We start from the raw sequence: 17765 nt of genomic DNA, 5'->3' as shown, positions 1-17765 counted from the left end.
TCGAATGCATTTTGAAAATCCAAATATACAACCTCCACTGGATCCCCTTCATCTACCCTGCGAATTTACATCTGCAAAAAACTCCAATAGAGATTCTCATATGAGAGTGACTTCCGCCCTTTCTGTCAGTTCAAAACATGTGGGGGCGGTTCTGTGAGTGGGAACAGGCCCTGATTGGCGGGTGGGGGTATCAATCATTTGTTTTGAACCAATGGAAGGGGCGGATTCAGTGAGGGACATAAATTTCTGTAGCGAGGGAAATTATCGATTAGATTCTCATCCACACCGTCAGTATTGGTCTCATTTTCTGCCCTTCCAGAATTAGATCTCCCGGTGAATGACGGAGTGATTCAGTAAAGTCCACAGCTGGAAGTAAACAGGGATTGGAGACTGAGGAACAACAGCAGGTGAACCAGCACAGGATTGTGAGAGCAGCAACCAGAGAGAACCCTTCCGATTCAAAGAGCTTCCATAGATCGACTGGGGAGTAATGTAAGAGAAAGTCCCATTTCTTCAGATAAACACTGGTCCTGTAGACAGTCCACAAAGCTTCGGGGGGAAATTGTGAGAATGAGACTGGGAGAGTCTAATCACCGAGGACAATTATTCAGCATGAGGCCGTGCAATGTAATGTGAAGTGAGATCAGTGTCTGTCTCAAAACACACAGTCACAAATTAATCTTGTGTGTGTTTTAGAGAAAAGGGGTTTGATCTAAGAGGTGACTCCAGTCTGAGGCAAAGCCCAGCAGATATACAGTGTCTCCGCCCCCAGTTCCAACTCGGAAACAACCCACCTTTATGACCCCCATAATATCGATATTACACTGTGTGTTAATGTTGTACCAGACAGTGTAACTGAATTCAAATATACTTCATATCCAACTATCAAAATCAATCATCTTACAATTCTGAACTGGATACTGGGTTTAACTTAATGTTATTTCCCATCAGTAAATCTATTTCTGGATTTCACAATTGAAGTTGAATTAAATGATTATCACTTAAATATAAACTGGTGATAAAATGATACGTAAATCGTATTCTAATAATGATTTGTAAAATTTCTTCCGATTGATTATTCTGTGTGTTGTCAGAATAAATGTTCTGGGTGATCACATGATCCAGCTCTCGGGCTCGGCCGAGGGGTCGTTTTATTAAACTGAGAGTGATGTTTGTCCCGATATAATTCAGATTCATTTCTGTGCTCTTTCATCACAATTACCTGATTATTATGGGGTCTGCTTTTAGTAGAAAATATAAACACCATCTTAAACACTAACTGGAGTTTCCAGAAATGTCGTTTATCCAAATTTTGTAACATTCCAGATGTACAAAGAATGTGACGATCAGATGTTTCAGTAATTTAAATGTTAACAGTTACAGGTTTAGATGGTTTAAGACAATCAGATTTTGAGAGCAGGCGGTGTCTGCTTTTAACAATGTGACTGTTTTATCGAAGTCCTTCTGTGGATGCGGTGCTGCTTAATGTTCTGTCGAGCTGGAACTGATAGTGAATTCAGTAAAGCCCCAATATCAGTTCTTGTGGTGTAAAAAATCCGTTGCTGGAATCGCAGCTTCATGGTTCGAAAAATTGTCTGAATGTTCAGGGTTAATCTTCGTCTTTCCGAAACTCCAAACACGTGATGGTGTTTTTGTTATGTCCTTTTCAGTAACTTTGGTTGAGTGAGTTCCTCTATTGCCAGGGTAACAATCTGTCAGATCTCAGTACAAGAGGCGTTGGTTCCAACTTATATCCGAAAGACCATGAAACATTCAGTGTAAACTCTTATCTATATATTCAGACCATGAAACATTCAGTGAAAAGTCCTATCTATATATTCAGACCATGACACGTTCAGTGTAAACTCCTATCGATATATTCAGACCATGAAACATTCAGTATAAACTCATATCTATGTATTCGGCATACCAGGAGTAGATACGATTAAAAAATTTGAAGAGTTGTTATTAATCCAGAAAAATAATATTAAAGTACAGCAGTAGGTTGTGCAGATATGTACAATTCATAAGACTTTCTGTTGCCATGGTTTAATAATACTTTTCTGAAATTGATAACTCCTGTGTGAATACTTATTTAATGGAGATTATTATTCCACGAGTTATTCAGTCCTCCCAGCACTGCTGGTATTATAGTGAACATTCACACATGTCCGCCTCCCATTCTGGCCTGTTTCAACAAACAGTGAGAACACATTCCAGTTCATCTGGCCCAGTATGAGCAAGGCCATCGAGATGCACTAGTGATGAAATAAAAGTCTTATTTCTAACGCACACTTCCTGTAAGTGTCACACTTAATGCTGCACTCGTCTCCTGTCACATTCACTTCCTGTTACACATCAAACTTCATAATTCAGAAATTAAACTTGTAGAATAACCTCTTGCTCCCTGTCAGTGGTGTCTAGGTGTGGGTGTGGGGTCGGGTCAGTGTGGTGTGGGTCCGGGTCAGTGGTGTTTGTGTGTGGGGCCGGGTCAGTGAGTTCTGGGTGTGGGGCGTGGTCAGTGGGGTGTGTGTGTGGGGCCGGTTCAGTGGAGTGTGGGTGTGGGGCCGGGTCAGTGGGGTGTGGGTGTGGGGCCGGGTCAGTGGGGTGTGGGTGTCGGGCCGGGTCAGTCCGGTGTGGGTGTCGGGCCGGGTCAGTGGGGTGTGGGTGTGGGGCCGGGTCAGTGGGGTGTGGGTGTCGGGCCGGGTCAGTGGTGTGTGGGTGTGGGGCCGGGTCAGTGGGGTGCGGGGCCGGGTCAGTGGTGTGCGGGTGTGGGGACCGGTCGGCGGGGTGTGGTGTGGGGCCGGGTCAGTGGGGTGTGGGGCCGGGTCAGTGGGGTCTGGGTGTGGGGCGTGGTCAGTGGGCTGTGGATGTCGGGCCGGGTCAGAGGTCTATGAGTGTGGGGCCAGTTCAGAGTGGTATGGGTCTGGGGCCGGGTCAATGGGGTATGGGTGTGGGTTCGAGCCAGTGGGGTATGGGTGTGGGGCCAGTGAAGTATTGGTCTGTGGCCTGGTCAGATGGGTATGGGTGTGGGGCCTGATCAGTGGGGTATATGCCTGGGCCGTGTCAGGGGGTATGAGTGTGCGGCCAGGTCAGTGGGGTGTGGGTGTGTGGCCGGGTCAGTGGGGTATGGGCGCCTGGTCCGGTCAGTGGGATATGGACACGGGTAAGGATCAGTGGGATACAGGTATAGGGCCAGTTCAGTGGGATATGGGTATGGGGCCAGGTCAGTGGGGTATGGGTGTGGGGCCGGGTCAGAAGGTTATGGGTGTGGGGCCGGGTCAGAGGGGTATGGGTGTGGCGCAGGAGCAGAGAGGTATGTGTGTGGGGCCGGGGCAGTGAGGTGTGTGTGTGGGGCCAGGTCAGTGAGTTATGGGTGTGGGGCCGGGTCAGATGGGTATGTATGTGGGGCCTGGTTAGTGGGGTATGTGTCTGGGCCGTGTCAGGGGGTATGGGTGTGGGGCCAGGTCAGTGCGGTGTGGGTGTGGGGCCGGCTCAGTGGGGTATGGGCGCAAGGCCGGGTCAGTGTGTTGTGGGTGTGGGGTCGGGTCAGTGGGGTATGGGCACGAGACCGGGTCAGTAGTGTATGGGTGTGGGGCCAGGTCAGTGGGATATGGCTGTGGGGCCAGGTCAGTGCGGTGTCAGTGTGGGGACAGGTCAGTGGGGTATGGGTGTTGGGCCAGGTCAGTGGGGTATGGGTGTGGGGCCAGGTCAGTGGGGTATGGGCAAGGGTCCGGATCAGAGGGGTACAGGTGTGGGGCTAGGTCAGTGACATATGGTTATTGGGCCAGATCAGTGCGGTATGGGTGTGGGGCCGGGTCAGAGCGGTACGGGTGTGGGGCCGAGTCAGTGAGGTATGGGTGCGGTGCCGGGTTAGTGAGGTATGTGTGTGGGGCCGGTTTAGTGAGGTATGTGTGTGGGGCCAGAACAGAGGGGTTTGTGTCTGGGGCCGGGTTAGTTGGGTATGGGTGTGGGGCCGGGTCAGTGAGTAATGGGTGTGGGGCCGGGTCAGTTGGGTATAGGTGTGGGGCCTGGTTAGTGGGGTATGTGTCTGGGCCGTGTCAGGAGGTATGGGTGTGGGGCCAGATCAGTTGGGTATGGGCGCGTGGCCCGGTCAGTGGGGTATGGCTTTGGGACCAGGTCATTGGGATACGGGTGTGGGGCCAGGTCAGTGCGGTGTCGGTGTGGGGACAGGTCAGTGGGGTATGGGTGTTGGGCCAGGTCGGTAGGGTAGGGTGTGTGGCCAGGTCGATGGGGGAGGTTGTGGGGCCAGGTCAATGGGGTAGGGTGTCGGACCAGGTCAGTGGGGTATGGGTGTAGGGCCAGGTCAGTGTTGTATGGGTGTTGGGCCAGCTCAATGGGGTATGTGAGGTATGGGCGCGTGGCCCGGTCAGTGGGGCATGGGTGTGCGGCCAGGGAGGTGTGGTATGGGTGTGGGGCCAGGTCAGTGCGGTGTCGGTGTGGGGACAGGTCAGTGGGGTATGTGTGTGAGGCCAAGGCAGTGGGGTGTTGGTGTGTGGGGCCACGTCAGTGTGGTATGGGTGTGGGGCCGGGTCAGAGGGTAAGGGTGTGGCGCCGGGTCAGAGGGTATGGGTGTGGTGCCGGGTCAGTGCGGTGTATGTGTGGAGCCAGTTTGGTGAGGTAAGGGTGTGGGGCCAGGTCAGTGGGGTACGGGTGTGGGGCCAGGTCGGTGGGGTAGGGTGTGGGGCCAGGTCAGTGGCGTATGGGTGTCGGGCCAGGTCAGTGGGGTATGGGTGTGGGGCCAGGTCAGTGGGTTATGGGTGTGGGGCCAGGTCAGTGGGGTATGGGTGTGGGGCCAGGTCACTGGGTATGGGTGTGGGGCCAGGTCATTGGGGTATGGGTGTGGGGCCAGGTCAGTGAGGTATGGGTGTGGGGCCACGTCAGTGGGGTATGGGTGTGGGGCCAGGTCAGTGGGATACATGTGTGGGGCGAGGTCAGTGCGATATCGGTGTGGGGTCAGGTCAGTGGGGTATGTGTGTGAGGCCAAGGCAGTGGGGTGTTGGTGTGTGTGGCTAGGTCGGTGGGGTATGGGTGTTGGGCCAGGTCAATGTGGTATGGGTGTTGGGCCAGGTCGGTGGGGTAGGTTGTGGGGCCAGGTCAATGTGGTGTGGGTGTGGGTTCGGGTCAGTGAGGTTTGAGCGCGTGGCCCGGTAAGTGGGGTATGGGTGTGGGGCCAGGGAGGTGGGGTATGTGTGTGGGGCTAGGTCAGTGCGGTGTGTCTGTGTGTGGGGCTAGGTTGGTGAGGTAAGGGTGGGGCCACGTCAGTGTGGTATGGGTGTGGGGCCGGTTCAGTGGGTATGGGTGTGCGGCCGGGTCAGTGATTTATGGGAGCGTGTCCGGATCAGTGGTGTATGGGCGCGGAGTCGTGTCAGTGTGTATGGGTGTGGGGCCAGGTCAGTTGAATATGGGTATGAGGCCAGGTAAGTGCGGTATGAGTGTGGGGCCGGTTCAGAGTGGTATGGGTGTGGCGCCGGGTCAGTGGGGTATGTGTGTAGGGCCGGGTCAGTGGGGTGTGGTTGTGGGGCCAGGTCGGTGGGTATGGGTGTGGGTCCAGGTCAGTGCGGTGTGTGTGTGTGCGTCCAGTTTGGTGAGGTAATGGTGTGGGGCCAGGTCAGTGGGGTATGCGTGAGGGGCCAGGTCAGTGGGGTAGGATGTGGGGCCTGGTCAGTGGGGCATGGGTGTTGGGCTAGGTCAGTGGGGTAGGATGTGGGGCCAGGTCAGTGGGGTATGGGTGTTGGGCCAGGTCAGTGGGGTATTTATTGGTGATCACTGTTATGAAACATTATTTCATTATGTGTGTATCTGACGCCGCTTCAGATGTCTGGTTCCTGAACTGAGTTTTCTGCTCATTCTTTCACATCTCCTTCTCTGCTTCACATGGATGAATTCACTGACTGTCACTGGACTTCGCTGTGAAATGAAATGTTTTGATGTTATGTTGTCTCAGTTTGCACTGTCCCTGTTGGAATCAGAACCCTTCTGTAGATTATACGTGTAATTTTGGTGTTTTGTTAATTGAACAATCCCGCCATCTATCACTTCACTTCATAATTACAGGAGAAGGAATCTCAATTATTGTGAGATCTGCCTGGGAGAGGCATTTGATTCTGTTTATTCCATGATTTGCAGAGGAAGTGAACAGTGTAGGTGAACAGGTGGAGAATTGGATGATCGGTAGAAATTTTAAACGATTCCACAGAGGCTTCACTATTTAACAAATTGACACTGAAAATAGGATCGGTGGAACCCGGGGCTGGTGAACAGAATGCAGGCACAGGATGATAGGATTTAATCGGATATGAAAATCTACTTTGGAAAGAGTGTAGAGTGAGTGATAGAGAGGGCGATTGAGAGGGAAAGCGAGAGGCTGTTGTGTGAATAATTCATCAGAATGAACTGCTGAAACTTCCAGTACAATTAAACAGAGAAAATGTGATTTGAAGGTGTTATTATGATGCGGTCAGTTTGGGTGAGTTTTTATTGTGGGACTCGCTCCTCATGTTTATATCCCTCAGGTCCTCAGTCTGTTTTTGTGAATGTTCCTTGTTTTCCAACTTGACACTAAACATAATTAGAATTTGCTTAAATGATAGAATCAGTAATTTCTTGATCATAATGAAATATTCGGATTCTGTATTTTTAAAGCTAGCCTGAATTCAATAAACAACGTGGTTGATTTGATTAATTATTTTCATTTTAAGTTTAATTGAATGTGCAAATTAAATTTATTTTGGACATTTTATACCCAACACATGTTCCCCGACACCAATAACCACATAAATGAACTGTTGAATGTATTAGTTGGATTGTGTTCGTGGGAGCGATAGATTAGATTTCATATAACACTCTGCTGCAGTCTCTCCCTGTGAATCCCAGCCTATCCTCCCACTGCAATGAATCCTCTGTCTCCTCGTCGGTTCCTTCAGTTTGTCCGTTTTCCCAAACCATCTGCTCCTCACTCACCTCCAGCCCGCATACGTTCATCTACACTACTCTTTTCCTGGACTCCTTCCCAATCTCACTCACTGTCGACTCTATTAAACCAGAGCAACACACAAGCTGCTTCTTCCCCTGTCCCCTCAACTTCCTCACCTTTCCTTCTCCTTCCCCGTCCGTTTGGAACCCAAATGCGGCTTTAATCCGATGGATTGCCGGTGTTCAAAACCCTTTCTCCCTTCCCCACCGCACTGTGCCCTCACGCAGCCCTTCCATTGGATTCGGTGCTCACTTTATTCATTTCCTGTATTCATCTCCCAATTCGTTATTGATCATTGTGTTTAAAAAAAAAACATCTCTCTGCCCGAAAGCGCTGCCCAGGTCAATGAATCACTTTCCACCCTTCGATGCAGCAACAAAGCGGGAAATTTCACCCCAGATCCTCTCAAACTGCTGCTTTGGCTCCAGGTCTGATCAGTAATTTCTCTGCTTCCTTTTCTCTCTCTTACAGTTAACTTGGTGGCGATTGTGATCCTGTCCCGAGGAAAGTGCGGTCTCTCCAAATGTATCAGTCGCTACCTGGTGGGAATGGCAGTGGCCGATCTCCTGGTCGTTATCACTGGTCCGATATTGACGGTGATTAATGTGATGTATTTCCCACGGTCATTCCTGGACATTACTCCTGTGTGCAGCTTTATTAGGTTCTTGGGTTTTGCAACCACGGTGGTTTCTGTCTGGCTCACAGTCGCTTTCACCTTTGATCGATTTGTGGCCATTTGTTGCGAGAAGCTGAAAACTAAATATTGCACCGAGAGAACGGCGGCTGTGGATCTGGGAACAGTGAGTATGCTGGGCTGTTTAGAAAGTGTCCCCACGTACTTTATATATGAACCTCAATTTATAATTGATAATGTTCCCTGATTTTGTGTGGGTAAACCGAGCTTCCGTACTTCCCCCGCATGGGCCGCATTTGACATGTTTCACCTCATTTTAACCCCTTGTCTCCCGGTCTGTCTGATTTTTCTGTTCAATGTTCTGACTGTCAGGCGTATTTTAGTGTCCAGTCTAGTCCGCAGGGGACTCCGGGGCCGCAGCAATGGAGAGAATCAAAGTGATGCAGAGATGGAGAACCGAAAGAAATCCATCATTTTACTCTTCAGTATATCGGGCAGTTTTATACTGTTGTGGCTGACACAGGTTGTCTTTTACATTTACATGTGAATTGCAGACATTCGGTCATTTTACTCTCACACTGACCCTTGTTATATCACAAATCACTCATCAAAGATGCTGCAGCTTCTCAGTTCGTGCACAAACACGTGTATTTATGTCCTGACCCAGACTAAATTCAGAGAAGAGCTGAAGAACGGGGTGAAATACCCACTCAATCTAATTGTTAAATAAATGAAACGATAGAAAGAGCTGAAGGGTTTCAAGCACTAGAACTAAATCCCATTTCATTCTCCATCCCCTACACTTCCCAGCGGATAGAAATTATATTTTATATTATCAGCACAGAGTCCTGAAATGATGTGAAATCTGATTCTGATGTTATATTGTATTGATAATCTGACCAATTGAGACAGCATTTACTCCACAGACGACACTTGAATTTTTGCTCGAAATGTCAGCACGAAGGAGCTCAGCTGGACTTGAATTAAATCACCACCCCGATAAATGGGCAAAGCTGGGAATTAAAGTAGCTGTTTAGGGTCTAATTGGAATTTGCGCACTCCATATAAATGGAGAGGGAGAAAGGGAGAGAGAGCAGAGAGGGAGAGACATAGAGCGAGAGACAGAAAGAGAGAGAGAGAGACAGTCAGAGAGAGATAGAGAGAGAGACAGAGCCAGAGAGAGGCAGACAGAGCGAGTGAGACAGAGCGAGAGAGAGGCAGACAGCGAGAGACAGACAGAGCGAGACCGATAGAGAGAGAGACAGAGAGAAAGAAAGACAGAGAGAGACAGAGAGAGCGAAAGACAGAGGGAGAAGACAGACAGAAAGAGGCAGACAGAGAGAGTGAGACAGACAGAGAGGGTCAGACAGAGCGAGAACGACAGAGAGATGGAGAGAGACAGACGGAGAGAGGCACACGGACAAAAAACATGTAACGATTTAAAAAGCGCAGAAAATTAAGACAGATTCACATAAAAGGCAGAGAATGTGAGAGAGATCGTAATAAATAAGGGCAGAGACAGAGTTATTCAGCGATGCAGAGAAATAAAGAGAGAGTTATTAAGACAGGAGAGAAAAATAAAGACAGAAAGAAAGCACATATATTATGAGAGAGAGAGAGAAAGCAGACATGGATGGAACGAACGAGAGACATTGATAAAGAATTACAACGTGATAGAAACGGAGAGGTAAATAGACGGAGGAAATCCATTTAAAATAACTAGAGACTGAGGGAGAGGCAGAGCAGGGGAGTGTAAGACATAAAGAGACAGTAACAGAAAGAGAGAAAGTGGAATAGAAAGCATGGAGACTAATAGAAAACAGGAGAGGGGGAGAAATACAAAGATTAAAACAGATATTGAAAGAAATGCAATGAAATACAGAAACAGATGCAAAGAAGAGATCGAAAAGTAAACTAGAAACAGAGAGAAAGAAGTAAACAGAAGCAGAGCTGGAGAGAGTGAGAAACAGACAGAATGAAATAAAGACAGATGAAAAGGGAAGCAGCAAGAAATAGAGAGAAATAAAAGGGAAAAGTAGATCCACAGGGAGAAACAAAGACAGAGATAGACAGAGGAAAACAGAAAGAGAGAGAAGGATACGGAGAGAGAGGTGGAAAGATAAAAAGACAGATGAAGTCAGAGAGAGAGAGAGAGAGAGAGAGAGAACGAGAGAGAACGAGCGAGAGAGACAGGGAGGCAGATGGGAAAAAAGACAGAGAAGGCAGAGAGAGGATATAGGCAGCGACAAACAGACCGAGAGAGAGAGAAAGGGAGGCGTACAGATAAAAACTAAGAGTAACAGAAAAAGATCGAGAGATAAACAGCGACAGAGACTGAAATTACAGTAGAAGTGGAAATAACAAGATAGAAAAACACTCAGAAAATAAACAGAGATCAACCATATAAAAAGAGAACAGACAGGGTGAAACATGGACAAACATATAAAGTGACAGGAGGGTAGAGACGGGAGTGAAAATAGGTCTCAGAAAGCATTAAATAAACAAAGAAACTGTGTAATCAGCCTGGAATGTGTGAGAGTGCTGACCAGCAGAACAGCAGCAGATGAAGCAGGCCAGACAGTTCATGTTTGTTCTGGGGTAACACTCTTGTGGATTTAATTTTGACATTTCTAAAGATGATGCCTGGAGGCTGCAGAATAAAGTCACTCAGTCTTGTGTACCTGACCCTGACCGTTGCTTACTGCAGGAGTTTCCCAGCTGCTCTGTGTAGTAAATAATCATACGATAAACGAAAGCCTGAGACTAAATCGGCTTCATCATGTCTGAAGGAAAGTGACGATTAAAAGGTGGAAGGGCTGTTGAAAGGATTGTTAATGACACATTGTAAAAGATCAGACAGCAGAGGATAGATCACCATAGCAATAATAACGATTCCAGGGGGGCTAGAGGTCGTTTGAACTCCTGCCGACTTAACTTGGTTACGTTGTGGACACTGAGAGAAAACAAGTGAAGTGTCAATCAATCGTGGGTTGTATTTTTAGGAACCTATTGTTGACAAGCCAGCGTCCCAGAGGTGTTGTTCTGTGTAGAAACGGTCTTTAAAAGCTGGGCAGAAGTTGAGTGGAGTTAGACACAGATCCACCATAACTGCTCCAACCTCACTTTTCGCTTCCTGGCAGCACCACCTCACCTGGAATCTTCCTGACTGCTCGCTGCCTCCCAGCTTGATGCCTCGATGCTGGTTTATAGATTGCCTGTGAAGAAGATGACCTGGATATAAGAAAAAGTCACGCGACACGACAACGGTATCCATCAAAATACCTGGAATCTTCTCGGCAAGCTTGAGCCAACCATCAGTACATAACTTTCGTTATGGACTAACTCTAAGATAGACATTTGATTTCCAAACGGTTATGCATTTTGAGAATTGAGAATGTGTTGTTTTATTTTTGTTAAAGCAATTCTAAATCGGACATAAACCCAAGGTGTTGTTTAAATTCTAATGTCATTTCTTTTTCTATTGAATTAATAATAAATGATTGTTTTCGTTATAAAGCCATAGTTTGTGCCTAAAGTTTGTTTAGGAAAAAGAGCATCGTGGAGATAAAAATTAATTGCCCCAAATTAAAGTAAAAACCACTTTGCACCTTTTTGCTCCTCCATCTGGACCATGTGTAACTTTCCCAGCGAGCTGCCGGATTCTCTAATAAATCACACTGTAGCTTTACCTCTGCTGCAGTGATAATATACTGGACAGGGTCCCGCAGCACTCTCCTGTTCTGTTTCTGTTACAAATACTGTTATTGTTTCAGATTGAAGAAAAATATGAATAATGGAGAAATGAATTAAATCCCAGATCAGAACGACATTCAGATTGAGTCCAATTTTACTCTGATTTATTTAATAGAAGCTAGAATTGCATTCTCTACACAAAATGGCTAATCGGACCTTTCCTCCGAATGTCTGCTCTCTCCTTTTGTTGAACCATTACGTCCAAATAACCAAATGTTAATCTTTTTTTTGCCGAAGTTCACATTTGGTGTTTAATTCCCTCACTGAACCGCTGTCTTTGTGTTAAACACCAGCCAGTGCGATTTTCACTCAGTTTGTATCTTTAACTGTAATGCAACAGTGATTTAACAGGGACAGCAAATTAACCCTTTCCGTATCTCTCACCAGAACAAGCTTCTCCTTGTCCCTCAGTAAGATGGCTGTCTTACTGGTGACCATTTAGATTCAAGGTCAGAGGGACCATATTGATTAAAATTCATTGCGGCCTTGTCCCTCAGTTAGATGGCTGCCTTACCACTCAGTCAGATGGATGCCCTATTGACGGCCATTTAGTTCAAGGATCAGGCCGGCAATTTTCTTTAAGCTTCATGGCGGCCAATTTTCTCAATATAACCATCTTGCCCTCCAAGTAAGTTGGCCGCCTTACTGCTGAGTAGGATTGCCGCCTGACTGGTGGCCATTTTTTTTCACGTTCACGGCGTTGAAGATGTTGTTCATGGTTTCATTGAAGGTACGGTGCAAGAGGAGGCCATTCAGCCCATTGTGCCTGTGCCAGCTCTTTGAAAGCGCTATCCAATTAGTCCCATTTCCCGCTCTGCTTTTCCCCAACTGCCCTTATGGAAGCTTTGTAACAGTAGTTGTAATAATACACATATACTAATATATAAACAAATTGATGTTATAGCAGTTGCTGTAATATATAAATACAAGTTGTTGTTGTCGACAAAGATTGTCTCTCAATCTTTTACTCTTTAGATTCTTCTCCTTTATAAACTGGGCTTTGTTTCCGTGTAAATGAATGTTGCTGAGTGATTGACCCTGTAACTGAGTGAGGGATCATGCTGTGTATTAGGTTTTTTAAAAAACTTTTTCGCTTTGGCTCTTTTATATGTCATGAATTTATTTGAACTCTTTGGCTGATTGGAAAAAGCCACAAACTGTAAGTTGAATACAAACTATAGGCTTTTTATCCACTGCGAATTAAAACAAGAGAAAAGAGCAAAGGGAAAGTTCGTTCACCTTTGCAAACTGCAGCATAAAGGGTGAAGTAGCAAAAAATGCCCGGGCTTTTTGTCCCCTGCTCCAGAAACAGAAGAGAAAATGAGCACAGGGGCAATTTGGACCCAGCAGCAAACACGAACTAGGACAGGCTGACAGACCAGCACTTTTTAGGGGAGGGGTGAGGGGGAGTGGGTGAGTGAGGGAGTGAGTGGCAAAGCAGGAGATGAAAACCGTGCAAACTTGTATTGGAGAGAGAGAAGCAACTTGTGCTGTTCAGTCTGCCCGAGCATCTTTCTGTCTCTCTCTCTCTCACAACATTTCTCTCTTTTCTTTTGATTCTCTGCTTTGTAACTGGGGATTTTGTTTGTCAGTGGTGTTTGCTGAGAGATTGCCTGCCTGTGTAATGGAGTGAGTGAGTGAGTGTGAATGTGTATGTGTGAGTGAGTGTGAGGGAGCTCTGGGCTCTTGCTGTGCCTTTTCAATCACTTGCTTTGTTTTTAATCAATTGCTTTTCACCATCTCTCTCCCTACAGCGGATATTTTTTTGTGGAAATGCTGTAACATGAAGATGTGGAAAGACAATTTTTGGGAGGAGGATGAATCCTTGGACAAGAGGCTTTCTCTCCACAGCGAACTGACCGAGGCCTTCACCACAGGCTGCACTCAATGTGGCTCACGTGAGATTTGCCTGGGTCACTGTGGGATCACTGGGAGCACTGTGGGATCACGGGTTGCTGTAGGATTACTAGGACACTTCAGGTTCACTGTGACATTGTGGGATTACTGTGACACTGTGGGATCAGTGGATCATCGTGGAATTATTGGCTGACTGAGGGATCACTGGGACAATGGCCTCCATTTTATTTAAGATGGCCGCCTTACTGGCACCATTTTGTTTCAGCTTCGTGGCGTTACCGGAGAAATTACTTTACCCATTCTATGTAATATATAAATATTTTGTACATATATATATATATATATATATATTGATATAAATATGTACAAAGAAAGTCTCTGCAACTTTTACACAAATGCAGTTTGGATCCTGGGACCTCTGGGTGCTCCGTGCAATCACTGGGTGCACTGTGAGAACACTGGCTGCACTGTGGGATCATTGGGATCACTTTGAGAGCACTGGGACACTCTGGGATTACTGGGACACTCTGGGATCACTGGGACACTTTGGATCACTGGATGCACTGTAGGATCACTGGGTCACTCTGCGATCACTGTGGGATCACTGGGTGAACTGTGGGTCACTGGGACACTGTGGATCAATGGGGCACTCTCACTGGTTGCACTTTGGGATCACTTGCTCACTGTGGGAACTCTGTGGGATATTTCCTTACCCAGGCGGGCCGAAAGGACCCTGTCTCTCTGCTGTACATTCGATGCAATTCCATGTAGTGTACAAATATAGATAATGTTGTTATTGTTGTTGTAGTAAAACAGGGAATCCCGGAGACACTGATTTACCCAAATGGGCCGAATGGTCTCTTTCTTGCCGTGCTATAGTCTATGCAATATATATATATATATATATATACAGATATATTTTCTTTTCCAATAAGGATCTGGTTGAACTTTACAGTAAAACTGTTGTCTTACTGCTACTATGTGTTTATTCTCTTACTGTTTCACCAATTTGTTTGGCAGCTAAAGTCTAAAACAAGGTCCAGTGTCGTGTGAATCTGTCACCCTCTGAAGAGCAGGCACTATTAGGCACTGGATAGAACGAGTGGCTGACATAATCTGAAGGGCTTTCACTGTTCATTACCTGGAGCCATTCAAATGTTACATTGATATCAGGACAAACGGAAACACTGAGACATTGGGATTGAAGCCTCACCTAACAGAGGAGCTGCTTTTTCAAGCTTAGAAATACAGCTGATTTTAAATCAGCAAAATTTCACTTCGTTAAAGTAGGTAAAAGGCAACTATCTCTGAACTGTCGCCACTATCTGAAAAACACAGACATTTTATTGATCGGGGAATAATGATCTTGTTCAAACTTTACAAAATAAAAAAAAACAATTGTAATCGTTTTAATATAACGATCCGATGTAAAGCATTCTCCAACCAAACAAAACCACCAAGCATTCCCAGGATATTGAGAGATTATGTGAGTGGGTAAAACTGTGGCAAATGGAGTTCAATGTGGGGAAATGTGCGGTCATCCACTTCGGATCTAAGAAAGATAGATCAGAGAGTTTTCTAAATGGTGAGGAGCTCGGAACTGTGGAGGAGCAGAGAGATTTAGGGATCAAAGTACAGAGATCATTAAAAGCTAGTGGACAGTTACGAAATTAATTAAAAGGGCAAATAGAATGTCGGACTTTATTTCAAGAGGGCTGGAATATAAAGGGGTGGAAGTTATGTTCCAGCTGTACAGAGCTCTGGTTAGAGCCCATCTGGAGGACTGCATTCAATTCTGGGCACTGCACCTCAGGAAGGATATATTGCCCTTGGAGGGGGTGTAGCGCCGTTTCACAAATATGATATCGGGGCTAAAAGAATTAAATTATGAGGACAGGTTGCATAGACTAGGCTTGTATTCCCTTGAATATAGAAGATTAATGGGTGATCCAATTGAAGTGTTTAAGATGATGAAAGGAGTTGCTCGGTTAGAGAGAGTGAAACTACTTCCTCTGGTGGGGAATCCAGAACAAGGGGGCATAACCTTAAAATTAGTGGTGATGTCAGGAAGCACTTCTTCACATAAAGGATCATGGAAATCTGGAACTCTCTCCCTCAAAAAGCTGTTAAGGCTGGGGCTCAATTGAAAGTTCATGAAATGTGTTTGATAGATTGTTGTTAGGTAAGGATATTTAGGGTTACGGAGCTAAGGCGGATAGATGGAGTTAAGGTACATATCTAATTGAATGGCCGAACAGGCTCAAGGAACTGAATAGCCTCCTACTGTTCCTACCTAAAAGGCTCGTGGGGCTGAACGGCGTCCAGTTCCTGTATAACAGACACGAAGGGCTGAATGACCTAGCCCTATTCACATGCAATAGGCTCGATGTGCTGAATGGCCTTCAGTTCCCGTACAACAGGCTCGAGAGGCTGAATGGACTCCGCCTGTTGCTATGTAACAGGCTTGAGGGGCTGATTGGCCTTCAGTTCCGGTATATCATGCTCGAGGGACTGAATGGCCTCTTCCCGTTCCGACTTATCAGGCTCGAGGGGCTGAATGACACCCAGTTCCTATTTAACAGGCTCGAAGTGCTGAATGGCCTCTTCCTTTTCCTGTGCAATATCCTTGAGGGGCTGAATGGTCTCTTCTAACTGTGTAACAGGCTCGAGGGGCTGAATGGCCTCCTTCTCTTCCTGTAGAACAGCGTTGAGGTACTTGCCGCTATTATGTCCAAGATGGCTGCCGTAATAACCGCCATTTTGTCCAAGAGCGCCTCCGTACTTCCCGCCAGTTTGACCAAGATGGCCGCCGCACTTGCAGCCGTTTTGTCCAAGATGGCCGCCATACCTGCCGCCATTTTGTCCAAGATGGCCGCCGTGCTGCCGACATTTTGTCCAATATGGCCGCCTACTTACTGCCTTTTTGACCAAGATGGCCGCCGTACATGCGGCCATTTTGTCAAGATGGCCGCTGTGGAATTAGTCTCGGTGGAGTTAAGAAGCACCAAGGGGCATAACACACTGGTGGAAGTTTTCAATAGGCCTCTAAGCAGTAGTGGTAATGTTGGGGACAGCATCAAAAAGGAAATGAGAGATGCATGTAACAAGGGTACTTCAATAATCATGGGTGATTTTCATCTACATATAGACTGGCTAAACCCAAATCACCATCATACTGTGGAGGATGAATTCCTGGGGTGTGTACGAGATGGTCTTTTAGACCAGTACGTTGAGGAGCCAACCAGGGAACAGGCTGTCCTAGATTGGGTATTGTGCAATGAGTAGGGGTTAATTAATAATCTTGTTGTGCGTGGTCCTTTAGGGAAGAGTGACCATAACATAATAGAATTCTTCTTTAAGAAGGAAAGTGAAGTCGTTCAATCCTAAACTAGGATCCTAAATCAAAACAATGGAAACTACGAATGTGTGAGGAGTGAGTTGGCTATAATAGATTGGGAAGCTTCATTAAAAGGCATGACGGTGGATTAGCAATGGCTAACATTTAAAGAACGAATGCATGAATTGCAACAGTTACACATTCTTTTTTGGCACAAAAACACAAATGGAAAAATGGCCAACCATGGCCAACACAAGAAATTAAGGGTAGTATTAGCTCCAAAGAGGAGTCATATAAAGTTGCCAGAAAAAGTAGCAAGCCTGAGGATTAGAAACGGTTTAGAATTCAGCAAAAAAGGAACAAGCGATTGATTAAGAGAGTAAAAATAGAGTATGAGAGTAAACTTGCAAGGAACATAAAAGTGGACTGTACAAACTTCTACAAGTATGTAAATAGAAGAAGATCAGTGAAGACAAAAGTAGGTCCATTACAGTAAGAAAAGGGAGAATTTATAATGGGGAACAAGGGAATGGAAGAGCAATTCAACAAATACTTTGGTTCTGTCTTCACGGAAGAGGACACAAATAATTTCCCAGAAATGCTCCAGAATCAAGGGACAAGTGAGAAGGAGGAATGAAAGGAAATTCGTATTAGTAAACGAATAGTGCTGGAGAAAATAATTGGACTGAAAGCCGATAAATCCCCAGGGCCTGATAACTTGCATCCCAGAGCACTAAAAGAGTTAGCCATGGAAATAATGGATGCATTAGTCGTCATCTTCCAAAATTCTATAGATTATGGAACAGTTCCTACAGATTGGAGGGTGGCAAATATAACCCCACTGTTTAAAAAAGGAAGGAGAGAGAATACAGGGAACTACGGACCGGTAAGCCTAACATCAGTAGTAGGGAAAATGTGAGAGTCTATTATAAAGTATGTGATAACAGGACACTCAGAAAATATCAACGGGATTCGACAAAGTCAACATGGATTTATGAAAGGGAAATCATGTTTGACAAATCTACTGGAGTTTTTTGAGGATGTAACTGGCAGAATAGATAAGGGAGAACCAGTGGATGTGTTTTATTTGGATTTTCAGAAGGCTTTTGATAAAGTCCCACATATTAGTGTGCAAAATTAAAACACATGGGATTGGTGGCAATATACTTTGAGCCAGAATTAAACCA

General features: G+C 46.1%; 1 long non-coding RNA gene across 1 annotated transcript; it reads left to right on the top strand.

Annotated features, from left to right (window-relative positions):
- Positions 1-251: 251 nt before the first annotated feature.
- LOC137313342 (uncharacterized) lies at positions 252-12331 on the top strand. Its single transcript, XR_010961030.1, has 3 exons — positions 252-492; positions 7469-7797; positions 10634-12331. It is a non-coding gene; the product is annotated as an uncharacterized lncRNA (long non-coding RNA).
- The last annotated feature ends 5434 nt before the right edge of the window (positions 12332-17765 follow it).

The sequence above is a fragment of the Heptranchias perlo genome, unplaced genomic scaffold, assembly GCF_035084215.1.
Source record: "Heptranchias perlo isolate sHepPer1 unplaced genomic scaffold, sHepPer1.hap1 HAP1_SCAFFOLD_47, whole genome shotgun sequence".
NCBI lineage: Eukaryota > Metazoa > Chordata > Chondrichthyes > Hexanchiformes > Hexanchidae > Heptranchias > Heptranchias perlo.
This window is presented reverse-complemented; position numbering and strand designations above follow the sequence as displayed.